The 15473-nt window shown below is 39.6% G+C and overlaps 1 long non-coding RNA gene and 1 pseudogene across 1 annotated transcript in view; one reads left to right on the top strand and one right to left on the bottom strand.

Annotated features, from left to right (window-relative positions):
* Positions 1–15473, top strand: part of LOC131512693 (uncharacterized) — a 176656-nt gene that overhangs the window by 88354 nt on the left and 72829 nt on the right. The gene's annotated exons all lie outside the window — the stretch shown is intronic.
* On the bottom strand, positions 11977–13351 carry LOC131512692 (tubulin beta-4B chain-like; annotated as a pseudogene).

Genomic DNA, 15473 nt, shown 5'->3' with positions numbered 1-15473 from the left:
TTTCTGGCCTGCCAAGTTTCTGTGGATAGGTCTGCTACAAACCTGATCTGTCTTCCCTTGTAGGTTAAGGACTTTTTTTCCCCTTGTTGCTTTCATGATTCTTTCCTTGCCTGAGTATTTTGTGAATTTGACTGTGATATACCTTGTTGATGGTCTGTTTTTGTTGAATCTTATGGGAGTCCTCTGTGCTTCCAGGATTTTGATGCCGGTGTCTTACCCCAGCTTAGGAAAGTTTTCTGCTATGATTTGCTCACATAACCCTTCTACCCCTTTTTCTCTGTCTTCATCTTCTGGTACCCCTATGATTCTGATGTTGTTCCTTTTTAATGAGTCATTGATTTCTCTAATTCTTAAATTGTTCTCTTTTGCCTTAGTCTCCCTCTTTTTTTTCTGCTTTATTATTCTCCGTAAGTTTGTCCTCTACATAGCTGTTTCGCTGCTCTGCACATCCACCCTTGCCACCGTGGCATACATTCAAGATTGCAGCTCAGTTATAGCATTTTGTATTTCACCCTGAGTAGCTTTTACTACTTTTATTGCCACAGACAGGGATTCTAATCTATTTTTGACCCCAGCTAGTATTCTTATTTTTGTGATTCTAAGTTCTGTTTCAGACATCTTGCTTGTATCTGTGTTAACTCCCTAGCTGTCATTTCTTCCTGCTCTTCCTTTTGTGGTGAATTCCTTCATTTTGTCATTTTGAAGGAAGAAAAGGAATTAATAAGGTAAAAAAAAATGAAAATTAAAAAAGTTAAGAACAATACACACACACAGAAAAATCAAATAGACGATGTTAGATCCTAGGTGTGTTTTGGTGTTGTTATTGAAAGGGGTTTGATAGAGAAAAAAGGGGACAAAAAGGAAAACCTCTGAAAATTTGAGAAAATGAATAAAATGAAATAGAATAAAATGAAATGATGGAAGTAAAATAGAATTGAAAAATTTACAAAAAAGTAAAAAGTATAGTAGAAAAAATAATGAAAAATATTTTCAGTAAAAATTGAAAATAAAAATAAAGTTTTTCTCTTTCTGTATTGAGGAAAAAGAAAAGAAATGAAAAAGAAAAAAAAAACTGAATAGATGGACCAGTGAACAGACTGAAACGCCATTGAAATTACATTGTTTTCCTCTAGAACTCAAACCTTGAAGCACTTTATAGTCTGTAAACTAAGCAGGTGGAGAGATTTATGGTGTTCCTGAATAGTGAGGTTGGCCCAGTTGGGTGGGGCTTAGTGTAACAACTCCGATCTCCCCTAGATGGTGCTGCTTAGCTTACTGGGGTGGATTGTTGTGGTGCTTGTAGGTATGTATGCGCATGCACGGGAGGGGTGAAAATGACGTCACCCAGCTACCCAATCTCAGAATGGGAACTCTGTTCTCCCTGATCAGCAATTGCACACCTGTTTTTTGCGACTGGCTTTAGTCCACTCCCCACTTTTACCCTTTCTGTGACCAAGCCATCAGGTTACCAGGTGTCACCTCCTTCCTGAGTTTTGTGTCAGGAAACTGTTTCCTAACCCCTCATCTTTTTTTTTTTTTTTTTTTTTTTTAATTTTTTTTTTCAACATTTTTTATTTATTTTTGGGACAGAGAGAGACAGAGCATGAACGGGGGAGGGGCAGAGAGAGAGGGAGACACAGAATCGGAAACAGGCTCCAGGCTCCGAGCCATCGGCCCAGAGCCCGACGCGGGGCTCGAACTCACGGACCGCGAGATCGTGACCTGGCTGAAGTCGGACGCTTAACCGACTGTGCCACCCAGGCGCCCCTCCTAACCCCTCATCTTTGAGGGACTGTGGCTTTGACCCACTCAAATCCTCTGGGGGAAGTTCTCACCATGCAATGGCCAGGTACTGGCCACACGCAGGAACATTCACAGGACCGTGCTACTGCCAATGCCCAGAGGCAGTGGCTGTGTGCCAGTCTGCCCCAGAAAAAGTTCACGAGATCATGTAGCAGCAGCATTTCAGGGATTATGGTAAATCACAACACACATCTGGCACCAGGCTTCATCCTTAACAACCTTGTTTCAGCACCAGCAAATGTGGTTGTTCTCTAGGGTCTTCTGGGATCAGGTGGCTGCACAGCTTCTACCAACTGTCCTTCCAGCAGTGGAAACACTTCTCCCCGTGTGACCCGAGGACCTCCCAGACCCCACTCTGCTCCCAGGGATTCACTCTTCCCACCAGACCACTGCCAGATATTGAGCTGCAGAGTTTCAGACTCTGCATTCCCCCTGTTTATAGAGTCTTAATGGAATTAAAACCCTCTCCTTTCTCCTTTCTCCATTTTTAGTTCAGTCCCTGTGGCTGTTTTGACTTTTCCACTTTCTCTCCAGCTGCTTTTGTGTGTGAGGGTGCTTTTCCCATACTCTCCTCCCATCTCCATCCTCTCTCTGCATAAGCTTCTTCATAAATATGCCATATTATTTTAATTAACATTTTGAATTATTTACACTTACTTTAACAATTTTTATTGTTACTTACTTTTACACTTTTTATACAATATTATTATTGTAAATGGGAAAAAAAACATTAATAGAAGGTAATTATAAAATAAATAGAAAACTACTTATACCAAATACGAGAATATTATATATCCCTGAAAACTGACTTTTAGACAAGTGTTTTATGCGCTATATTTCAGGAAATCCAGGACTAAGAAAAGCCACTCTATATATACAGTGAAGGAATTGAGTTTGGGGGAAAAGAATTTGATTCAAGAGACAACTGATAGTTTGTGAGCAGAATGACTATATCAGCTTGTCCTTGAAGTCACCTATAGTATCTGGGATGGAGGATGTAATGTTGAGTGACAAGAACTGTGTGCTTCTTGATGCTTAAGTTGGATTTTGGATGTTCACATAGAATATCTGAGAGATGGTAACTTTCTCGTTTCAAACATGTTGCAGAATTTTGCTTTCCGTATAGTTATATCTCTAATAATGTGATTTTTGGGGGCGCCAGGATGGCTCAGTCAGTTAAGAATCTGACTCTTGATTTCAGCTCAGGTCATGATCTCACGTTTCTTGAGATTGAGCCCTGCATTGCTGAGGGCTCCACGCTGACAGCATGGAGCCTGCTTTGTATTCTCTCTAATGCCCACCCTCTCCCTCTCTCTCTGCCCCTCCTCTGCTCACACTCTCTCTTTCACAATAAATAAACTTAAAAAAAATAGCGTAACTTTCCATCTCTGCTGCAAGATGTTTCTTCTAAAAAAAAAACAAGAAATGTAAGCATGTTCTAATAGAGGACTAAACAGGTAAATATAGGGCAAAACAATACTTCTAGATTTGACATAACTATATTGAAAGATAATGCTCTTCTTTATTTAGTGTTAGAGGATGCAATTAGAATAAAATTTAAAAAAATTAAAAACACCTCTTTTCTCTTTTTAAATCCAAGTTGCTTTTGGTAGGAAAATAACCTCTCTTTTTATAGCCACTTGTAGCATTGAAGAGAGAAGGGATCTTTCGTGGCAAAAGGATATGCTGGAATGTACATGTCCTTCCAAATGTTAAAAACTTATTTCCATTTGCAAAGAAATTGTCTTTATACACTGAAAACCTCTCAGGAAGTCCAACTGCTTATTTGTTTGTTCTTTGAAGCGAGACAAATCATCATTAAAAAGGTTCAGCTTCAAATTAAGACCTTTTAGAAGCTTAGAGGGACTTGCTCACAAAAGTTCAAATCCCTTAGAAGATGGCTCATTGCTGCCTCAGAGAAAGAGAAAAATAGCTACTGATGAGATTCAAATCATTCTCTATCTTCTCTTTCATTAATTTTAAACATAATTCATAGGCCATTATGCTCTGGAAATCAAAATAATTATTCCTCATTGTAGCCTACCATTTTTCATCATTATACACACACAATGTCCAATTTCACCCCACTCATTCAAAATGGCGCTTAAAGGAAGCAAAAAAGATTAACTCCAATACTTACATTTGGCTTTAATTCATAGCTTTCTAAAGAGTTTTACTAGTCTAAATATGTATTTACACAATAGAATGTGATGAGTCATTTCTAAAATGTAAACATACTAGTTTAAAAAATTGCTTAAATATGTATTTCTGCCTGAGCTTCTCTCAGGATATTCCTATGAGATTCACAGCAATAACTCCCTAATATTTGAATCATATCACTTCTCAACACATTACAAATAATTAGAAAAGAGTGGGCAAGGGGTAGAGGTAACTCTCATGCTGGTCAAAATATTGTAGTCTTTTGTCTTTCTTGCTGTTGGATAGTCAGAGGGGCCTTGTTCCTCATTTCAAATGGGATCACCTTCAATCTATTCTGACTAAGCTTTTTATGAGGTTGCCGTTTACAATCTCTAACAATCAAATACCTGGGCAGATGTTTCAGAGAATAATAGTGTTCACTTTCTATAAAGAAATATGTAGCTCAGCACTTGGGCTTTCGTTCTTGGCGAGACATACATTTCACTGCATCATCAGTGAACTCTTTGATTTTAAACAATCTGCAGCATATTAAAAAACATTCCAAATCTTATTTTCTTTTGTTGGTGAAGGTGTTCATCTGGTGGCCAGTGTCAATATCATCTTATGTCTAAGGTTTGTGTCTCTGCCTTAATATGCCATTGCTGGTACCAATTTTGGTCCGAGATGAAGCAGAAGTGAAGATGGTAGGGTCCATAGATATGGACATAGAAAGATAGGAAGCAGAGTAATAAGACTTATCTGGTCTTTAATCTCTATGTTATTAATGACACCCGTTTCTACCATAGGGTAGTCTAATCTCAACATTGCTCCAAGCAAACTATTTTGTAAATGCCACAGGTAGTATCTCTGTCTTGAGTGTTCTCTGAAAAGTTCTATATATATCTATTTGACTTATTTGAAGATGGATGACTCCCCAACTCCCATTTTCTCTCCTCCCTCAGCACCCCTCCCCTCCCTGGTTTTTCTGGGAACCAAACTTTGAGATGCAGAACTTTAATGGAGTAATTTTATTTGGGAATGTTCTCTAGATAAGTAGCCATTGAAGAGAGAATAAAGCAAGACTGAGCAGAAGGAGAAGTTGAACTGAGAGACACTCACAACAAAGGCCTCAGAGAGTCTCATGGAAGCTCTGGGGCTGGGATGTCCCTTCAGATCAGTCTTGTATTGAGAAAGGGAAGGATCAACTAATGCCTTGGTTAGGAGACTGAGGATTCAGTGTTTAGGATTCTATAATCATCAGAACAACTCGGTATTATATGTCAAGTTTGTTCACAAATTTATGAGAAACTGTTTTTGCAGAAATACTTTTGTTGATACTTCTAAGACTTCAGGGCTCTGCCTCCTTATCTGGAGGGTGGTGGAATTTAATAGTTCTAAAAGAAACATTTATTGTGTACTTGTGACCCCAATGTGTGGTATAGATGTCATCTCAATTCTGAAATCCAGGCATTATATTTTTCCTATTTTATTTTATTTTATTTATTTATTTTTTTAACATTTATTTACTTTTGAGACAGAGAGAGGCAGAGCATGAACGGGGGAGGAGCAGAGAGAGAGGGAGACACAGAATCCGAAGCAGGCTCCAGGCTCTGAGCCATCAGCCCAGAGCCCGACGCGGGGCTCGAACTCACAGACCGCGAGATCGTGACCTGAGTTGAAGTCGGATGCTTATCCGACTGAGCCACCCAGCCACCCCTATTTTTCCCATTTTATAGATGAGGAAATTGATTCTAGTGTGATGGAGTGAACCAAGGTTCACACAATTAGCAGGCTTGCATGCAAACCTATATTTTCCTGCTCAATGGAAAATTGCATTGTACTTTTTTTTATAGACTTTGAGGAGATAAGGAGAAGGGGGAGGGAGAGAGATTGACTAAGCAATGCTGGGGCTGAGAAGTCCTGCAGTCTGCAAACTGGAGAATCAGGAAAGCCTGTGATGTAATTTATTATGAGTCTGAAGACCTGAGAATCAGGAAAGCTGATACTGTAAATCCCAGTCTGAGGGCAGGAGAAGATGAAATGAGATGTTTTAGTTCAGGTACTGAGCAGGAAAAAAAAGGGATGAATTCCTCCTTCCTCTGTCTTTTGTTCTATTCAGGCCTTCAATAGGTTGGATAAGGCTCACCCACACTGGGGAGGGCAATCTATTCACTGTACTGGTTCAGATACTAATCTCATGCAGAAACACCATCCCAGACACACCCAGAAATAATTAATCTGGGTACCCCATGGCCAGTCAAATTCACACTGGTTAATAATAAAATTAATCATCACAATGATAAAATTAGTCATTGCATATTCATATTGGGAAATATCCATTCTTTCAGGCCTCTAGATACTGTGGTAATTGATGCTAAACACTTGAAAATTTAATGTGCCTTAAGAAGATTAAGACATTTTATGATATCAAGGATAATAATGCCAACCAAGAAAAATCAAATGCCTAATGTATTCCAGTCCTGTGTCAGTGACTTTAGACACATTATTTTACAACATGAAGACTGTTATTATTATCCCTATATTTTAGGGGGGAAATTTAGAGAAGTTAAATAACTTTCCAAAGGCAATATTACTAGTAAGTGGCAGGTCTAGAGTTAAAATTCAAATTAAAATCCGAGTTTTGAGCCACTACTCAAGTTTCTCAGTGATCTTTCTGAAATGTAGAAATGTCAAGATGTAAATTGTTCACATGTTGGTTTGTCATGGAAACTTCAATTGGCTCTTTCTGATGTCACTGTAATTTATTGAATCAATTTATACCCTTCCCTTCCTTTCTGTGACGAAATGGTTTGTCTGTCACTTTTCTTAACTTGGAAATTCCATTTCTTAGAAACTCTTCCCTGTACAAGGTCAGAGTTGGCCAAAATAAAAACTTGTATAGGGGCGCCTGGGTGGCTCAGTCGGTTAAGCGTCCGACTTCAGCCAGGTCACGATCTCGCGGTCCGTGAGTTCGAGCCCCACGTCAGGCTCTGGGCTGATGGCTCGGAGCCTGGAGCCTGTTTCCGATTCTGTGTCTCCCTCTCTCTCTGCCCCTCCCCCGTTCATGCTCTGTCTCTCTCTGTCTCAAAAATAAATAAACGTTAAAAAAAAAAAATTAAAAAAAAAATTAAAAAAAAAATAAAAAATAAAAACTTGTATGAAATTTGGGATATGAAAGTTAAGCAGCAGACACTGTCGTCTGAAGTTTGTCAAGGTTAGTTGTAGTGACAGACAATTACAGAGGTATTGACAGGTCCAGGCTTGTCCTCTCTCAACTCTGCTTTAGGTCTAGTTCTTCCTTACTGTTGACCCTGATGACCAACAGCAGCTTCAGTATTGTCACTAGTTTCTTATATGGGTATTCAGAAAAGCAAGAGCTTCCCATAGACTTTGCTGTTAGGTTCTATTTCATGGTCTTGTTTCAGTAGCTGGATATGACTGGCCTCTCAGAACTATCAGTAATTTTTCTGATCCTTCAAATTTCCCTCTTGGGTCTTCACTTCCCAAATATCCCCCACATTTGTGTGAGTTCTAATTCTTGTAATCCCTTATCTCATGTCTAATTGCTGTTCTGCTTCCCTTACTGAATGTTGAGTGATACAGAAATTAGTACCTGGGAGTAGGTGCAAACATAACAAAAACCTAAACCATGAGACTTTGGGGGCAAGGGGTGAAATTTAAAAATATTTATAGAAACTCACAACGTTTTTAGGAAAATTTTACTAGAAAACACAACATGTAGTCAGAACCACAAGGGCAGTTTAAGCCAAAAAAGGGACTGTAGGCTCCAAATTTCTAGGCAGAAAGCAGGTTGAAAGAACTTCTCAGATTAAAATATGGGCATTTTTTTTTAATGGAAAAGGAAAGGCATCTCAGAGGGAAGAGCCAAGACACCAGATAGTGAAGCCAGCCAAGAACAGTGGATTAGGGAACCATTGCCAAAAAGCAAAACGGGACGAATCAAGAAATGTTTTCTGCCTCTCATGAAATTGGGAGATCTGAAAACATGTTCCTAGTCTATTTTATTTTACTCGTTTTTCATTTCTCTCCTGTCCTCTTCTTTTTCTTTCCCTTCCCTGCCCTTTCCTTCCATCTTTCCTTTTGTTTGCCCAGTTGTAGTTTTAGAATTGCTATGAACTCATGACTATGATTTCCATTCTTCTCCTTTGTGAACAGAAGTGTCTATTAGAGTTGTTTTGTCCCTGTGTCACCATTGGATGTTGGTTATGCAAGGGTCAGATAAGTTGTATTTTTAAGTCCAGAGGTTTTTAGGTTAAAAGGAGCATTAGTACATACACCAACTTTTAATTCAAACAGAGTCTCATTTTACCTTGATCTCTTTAATAACCCCATGGAAGAACTTTAATTCATTTAACTTCTACTGATGGATATTTATCAAATTTTTGCAATTACAAATAAAACTACAAGGAATATACTTGTAAAAAAAAAGGGAGTTGTATCTGGTAAGCCTCATCCATATCTGGACCTAATTTAAATGAGGACATCTTGTACTTTGAGCTACCTGATGCCATGATTGAATAAAACGTTGGGTATCTTGTTTGGAGATGAGTGCATTTTGCATCTGTAAGGAATGTGAGTTTTGGCTAGGCAAAAATTTCTCCCAAGCCTAGACATGCCACTCCTCTCATCAAGAAGTGGAATCTATTACCCTCTTTGAATCTGGGCTGGATTTGTGAACTTCAGTCAACAGAATGCAGAAGAAATAATGCTGTGTCAGTGTTTGACCTATCCTTTAATGGGGCCAGCAATTTCTACTTTGCCTTCTTGGAACCCTGAACCACTATGTAAGACATCTTGTTACTCTGCTGGAGAGAGAAGTTCAGCACTTCTCAGCCATTCCAATCACCCCAGCAAATATGGGGATGGAGTCACCTGGGAGATTCCAACTCCAGCAAAACCCCTGGCAGAATGAAGCTTCATGAGTAACCCCAACCAGATGGAGCAGAAAAACAGCCTAGGTGATTCAAGTCAATCCACAGAATTGTGAGAAATAAGAAATTGTTACTGATTTCAGCCACTAATTTTGAGGTATCTTGTTATGTAGTAATTGATAACTGAAAGATTTATAAATGAATGAATGAGTGAATGAATGAATGAAAAAATGAATTAAGGAGTCAATGACTGATTAGCACAAAATCTCTGTAAATGGATGTAGGTTATATTACCTAGAATATCACTGGATGTGTTATCACAAATGTGTGTTGCCCTTTCCTCCCACTTAGCACTTTCTGTGAAGTTTTATACCATGATTGCCTATGGACACCAAGATGCTATGGAAAGGTTCTGAATCCTTGTATGTGTTGAGATAAATATGACGGAAAAAAAAAAAAAGAGAGAGAGAATGCTGTTGATTTGCCCCAAAAGTTTAGATTAGAACAGGTTTTTTTTTTCTTTTCTACCTCTTTTCAGGGCAATATCATGCTCATTACTTAAAAAAACAAAACAAACAAAACCCACCAAAACAAAACAAAACAAAGCTCATTTCTACCAAATGTTGAATTTATTTTAAAAATGAGATAGAGAAACCTATCCTTAATAAAGGAAAAGACCTGAAAAGTAAAACTTTTTAAAATTTTTTAATTTATTTTTTAGAGAGAGAAACAGAGTATGAGTGGGGGAGGAATGGAGGGAGAGGGTGACCCAGAATCCAAATCAGGCTCCGGGCTCTGAGCTGTCAGCACAGAGCCCAACGTGGGGCGGGGCTCACGAACCACAAAATTATGCCCTGAGCCAAAGTCGGATACTTAACTGACTAAGCCACCCAGGTGCTCCGAGAAGTAAAACTTTTATACTGTGGGAGAAAAGTAACTATAAGACAACAGCTAAAACAAATTCAAAGGATCTAATATATTAAACAATCAAAATGTCACTGAAGGTACTTCATATCAGCATCCTGTAAATAAATACAAAACATGGAATAGAAGCAAAATGAGAGAGAGTCTTAGCGACTGGAGTATGTAAATGATAGAGATAAGGAAATCCTTAGGAGGGAAATAGATAGACTTTATAGATACTACTAAAAAAGCAATAATGAAGAAGGATTTAACAGAATTCAAAGGTTTCAGATCATTTGAGAGCCTGTAACAGCAGATGGTAAATATAGTTCAATTCAGACAAACATAAAAAGAAAAAAGATGCGTAGCAATAGAGAACTACAAAAAAAGGCTGTGGAAACACATTTCTTTTTTTTTTTTTTTTTTTTCTCAACATTTTTTTATTTATTTTGGGACAGAGAGAGACAGAGCATGAACGGGGGAGGGGCAGAGAGAGAGGGAGACACAGAATTGGAAACAGGCTCCAGGCTCCGAGCCATCAGCCCAGAGCCTGACGCGGGGCTCGAACTCACGGACGGACCGCGAGATTGTGACCTGGCTGAAGTCGGACGCTCAACCGACTGCGCCACCCAGGCGCCCCTGGAAACACATTTCAATGGACTAATCACCCAGTACGCCAACCAGAAAATATCCAAAAACTTTTAATTATCAGCTTGGTGCAAAGAAACAGTGTTCTATGATGAAGGTCAGAATATAAAAAAGTGTTTCAGGTTTTTAGTCTTAACTATTGAGGGAGGGGTGGGGAAGAGGGGAATGAGAAAAATACTCAGAAGTGGAGAAAGATAAAGATATTCTATGAAACATGAGATTCTTAGTCACAAAATCCAGAGGATTTAATTTTCTCCATGGAAATAAAAAAGCATTTTGATATGGGTGTTAACTTATTTAATAGGGTGCATTTTAGTACCTTATGTAAGAGACTGTCTAAAAATAACCAGCACAGCTTTTTTCCAAGTGGAAATGGATTATACAGCCTGTAAACTACCAGTTGTTTACACTGATGGTCTTCGTGACAGAGGAGGATTCATATACATTTATATGGTCAAATTGGCTGGAACATTTCAAGGCATCTGTTTCCATGTGGTTTCTGTATTCAAACAGGCACTTCTCTTAGAGGAAGCTAAGTGGAACCTTCACACCCACCCTCTTAATACAAAAATCTCTTATTAGGCTGTTCTCCCAGGTTCCACAATATACTCAGAGAAAACAGAATTGGTCTTTCTAACAATAGCATTTTCAGTATGTTATTAGGTCAACAATCACATTTTTTTTTTTCTTTTTACCATCAACAAATATTTCGGAACAAAATGAGGCAAGCTCATGCAATCTTGTCTTTCGTTAGAGACAATTTTGACACTAACAGGATTGTTATGGGTTTCCGAATTAACCTGTGATGTCACAGTGCTTTTGTATGTAATGGTTTTGGACTGAACATAAATCTATCCTATAAGGAATATCTAGAACTAAGACATTGAAGAGAAAGATAGAAAACAATATGCCTTGGAGTTATGGAAGATTTTAAGGTAGGAAAACTGATTGGACGTCTATAGGAATATCTCTCTAGGTATGTAAAAACACAGTAGTCAACAAAATATGTTATGTATGTTTAAATTTGACTCCTGTCTAAAGTCCAGAGATTAGAGTTGACGGTCTTTAAAGAACTCCTCTAGGGGGTCCTGTGTGACTCAAGAGCATCCAACCCTTGGTTTCAGCTGTCATGATTCCAGGGTTGTGGGATTGAGCCCAGCATCAGACTCAGTGCTGAGCATGGAGCTTGCTTGAGATTTTCTCTTTCTCTCTCTCTCTCTGTCTCCCTCCCTCCCTCCCTCCCTCCCTTCATCCCTCCCTCCCACTGTGACCCTCTCTCCTACTTGTACGTGCTCTCTCTCTTGCTAAAATAAATTTTAAAAGTAAATAAAGATCTCCTCTAAACTGATTCTTCTTTATTTTTTATTTCTTTTGATAAGAGTTTAATTGCCACTAGAATTATTTTCAAGTTAAGAAGATAAGGGTATTTTTTTTTTTAACTATTCAAATGCTTTAATGGTGGCGTCTATACAGCATGTGGTGTCAAGACAGGAAAAAGAGCAAGTGCACACAGAGACATGGTTATCAGATAACAGGTTGTGAGTGAATTTTGAGTTCACATGGCTTCCACATGCTTTACTAGCTATCAGCTCTAGGCCACCTCTTCCTCTGCCTCCTCCTCAAACTCACCTTCTTTCTCAGCCCTGGAATCCTGGTACTACTGGTATTCAGACACCAGGTCATTCAAGTTGCTCTCAGCCTCGGTGATCTCCATCTCCTCCATGCCCTCACCTGTGTACAATGCAGGTGCCTTCACCTGTGTCCCAGCACAGAAGCCCTTGCACCTGAGCATGGCTGTGAACTCCTCTGAGATACACTTCAACAGTTCCTGGATGCCTGTGCTATTGCCGATGAAGGTGGCAGACATTTCTAGCCCTCGGGATATCACAGATATCTTCATGTTAGGGATATATTCCACTAACATTTAGCATCTGCTTGTCCACCCTCTTCATGGACATGTGGCCCCTGAACACTGTAACCATGGTCGGATAGAGGTAGTGGCAAAGGTCACAGACAGCCATCACGTTCTTGGCATTGAACATCTTCTGGGTAAACTTAAGCAACCTCAGGGCCCAGTACCGTTGGCTGCCTCTGCTGATCAATGGGGCGAGGCTGGACATGAAGAAGTTCAGGCAGGGGAAGAGGGCCATATTGACAGCCAGCTTGTGCAGGGTCAGCATTGAGCTGGCCAGGAAAATGCAGGCAGGTGGTGACCCCACTCATGGTGGCTGACACCAGGTGGGTGACCTCCCAATAGGTGGGTGTGGTCAGTTTTAGCGTTCTGAAGTAGATATCATAGAGGGTCTTGTTATCAATGCAGAAGGTTTTGACTGTTTTCTACAAGCTGGTGGACTGAGAGGGTAGCATCATAGGGCTCCACCACCATATCTGACACCTCGGTGGAGGGCACCATACTGAATGTGCTCATGATACTGTCTGGGTACTTCTCTTGTATCTTGCTGATGAGGGGGGTACCCATCGCAGACTCATTCCCCCTACCCAGGGAGTGGGTCAGCTAGAAGCCCTGCAGGCAGTCATCGTTTTCAGCTTCCTTCCTCAGAACATTCAGCACCAGGCCGACCAGCTCTGCACGTTCTGTGTATTGACTCTTGGCCCAGTTGTTCCCAATACCACTCTGACCCAAAACAAAGTTGTCTTTCCTGAAGATTTGCCTGAAGGGTCCTTAGCGCTTGGAGTCCATGGTGCCCAGCTCCCGGTCCGGGAGCTCAGCGCAAGACACGTACTTGCCACTGGTGGCCTTGTTGTAGTACACATTGATCTGCTTCAACTTCAGGTCGCTGTCTCTGTGGTAAATGTCTGTGGTCGATGCCAGGCTTGTCACTGATCATTACTCCACCACCGTCCCATCCCCCCCCACCGAACTTGGCACTGATCTGGTTGCTGCATTGTCTGGCCTGCAGGTGCACTATCTCCCTCATTGCGGCAGCAAGAGCCAAACACTGGGCGGCAGAGTGCTAAGAAGATTGACTTTTTAAACTTCAAAATGAACTTCCCTGCTATGACTGACTGTATTTCCTAATATGAAGAATTATAAGTTTTCACAATTAAAGCATAAGCTTTTAGGATACTTTGATTCTGGGCGTTATGCCTCATCCATCTGCCACATAGGCCTATTCCAGTTGACATCTTGATAATTGCTAGCATACATACAATCTGCAGTTTAAAACTTATTACTTATCATAGGGAAGCTGACCCAATATAAATGTGTTTTAAAATTTAGTCTTATCTAATAAAAAATAGAAATGGTCAATAGAAAGAAATCTAATTTTAAGAAATTTAAAATATATTTGGAATTACTGGAGATTGCTTTCTTGTTTAAACTTTTTTAAAGTTTACTTAGAGAGAGAGAGACAGAGAGAGTCAGCAGGGGAGGGGCAGAAAGAGAGGGAGAGAGAATCCCCAGCAGGTTCCACATCGTCAGTCAGGGCAGAGCCCAAAGCGGGTCTGGAGACCACAACTGTGAGACCATGACTTGAGCTGAACCCAAGAACTAGACGCTTAAGGGACTGAGATTGCTTTTCTTTTTTTTTAAGTTTATTTATTTATTTTTAGAGAGAGAAGGAGAGAGGCAGAGAGAGAGGGAGAGAGAGAGAATCCCAAGCAAGCTCTCTGCTGTCAGCATAGAGCCTGAGGCATGGCTGGAACCCACCAACCATGAGACCATGACCTGAGCTAAGACCAAGAGCTGGATGCTTACTCGACGGAGCCACCCAGGCACCCCATGAGATTGCTTTCTTAATTAAAAAATTAAGTTAGATTAAACATTTTTTTGGTGAAATTCTCTCTCTGTCAGTTGGCCTGTTGGCACAAGTAAACCCTCCTTGCTTTCCCCACTAAAAAGACTGTGGCCATGATTTCACTAAAGGCAACTTACCTATCATTCTTGTTTTTTTGTTTTTTGTTTGTTTGTTTGGTTGGTTTTTTAATCTTCTGTGCCCAAAACAGTGCTAGATGGTGGGCTAGCAAATATTTGTAGAAAAAAGGCATAAACTGTAGTTTAGTACTTTTCTATGGTTTTAAATAATGTTACAAAGGCAAAAATAATTGAATAAAAACGGAAATGACTAAATATTTTAATTCACTTAATGGTATATGTATATTCCACTTTTGTGAGAGCAAAGAGAGGGTCACAGAAAAATCGGAAGATGCTAGGCAGCTACATTTTTGAAAAGATCAAGTGCCATTGAATTTGCAGAGTAACAGAAAGTTATATTTAGAAGTAGACGTAAAATATGACAGTTCATGACATGGTATTTATTAAGGAACACACTTCACATATGGGAGTTGACTTTTTGCTCTAGGATGCCTTGCCTTACACCTCCTTTATATAGAACAAACAAAAATGCTTTTGTACAGGACAGAATGACAGGGTTTCTCAATTCGGTTCTCTGATGTAGTTATAAAACGGCTTTAAGGAGTTATCCACTGCATAAGTTGCCATTTCAAAATTGATGTAAGCTAATATAAAATTGGCATCAATACTGCATCATGTTACTGAAATCTATTTTTGTTTTTTTGTTTTTGTGTTTGTTTCTTATTTGAACATACCCCTCGTAACCATCCAGTGCTTTCCTCATGGACCACCATCCTCATGCTCTCTTTGGCTGATGGTTGAAATAGCTAGGTGTCAAAAATAGATTTCTTTTTGCATTCTTCCATGGATGATTTGTTGCTGGGAATATGGTTGCTCAGTTAGAGACCATATTTCTTGGACTCTCTTACAGCTAGATGTGGTCCTTTAGCTACGGGTCTTAAAATATTGGGTATGTGAATTCTTTATACTTTCCCCTTCCCATGAGCTGCAGTATGGTCACTTTTGGGATTCTAATCAGAGAAAATTCCATTTGTATTTTTAAGCTTCTATATTTTGGAGTATCTTATTAGAGCAGCTTAGCCTTCTCCCTAACTAATACAGTTGGGCCCAGCAACAGTTTTAACTCACTTTAGTCCCAATGAAACCAAACTCATTATATTAGATGCTGGCACTTTCCTTTGAAAATGAACCTCAGAACATTTAATTTTGTGTACTGAAAGGTGAATCATATGAGAGGTAATATATTCATTTAA

This window comes from Neofelis nebulosa, chromosome 5 (assembly GCF_028018385.1).
Source record: "Neofelis nebulosa isolate mNeoNeb1 chromosome 5, mNeoNeb1.pri, whole genome shotgun sequence".
Taxonomy (NCBI): domain Eukaryota; kingdom Metazoa; phylum Chordata; class Mammalia; order Carnivora; family Felidae; genus Neofelis; species Neofelis nebulosa.
Note: the sequence above shows the minus strand (reverse complement) of the source record. Positions and strands in the feature narration are given on the sequence as shown.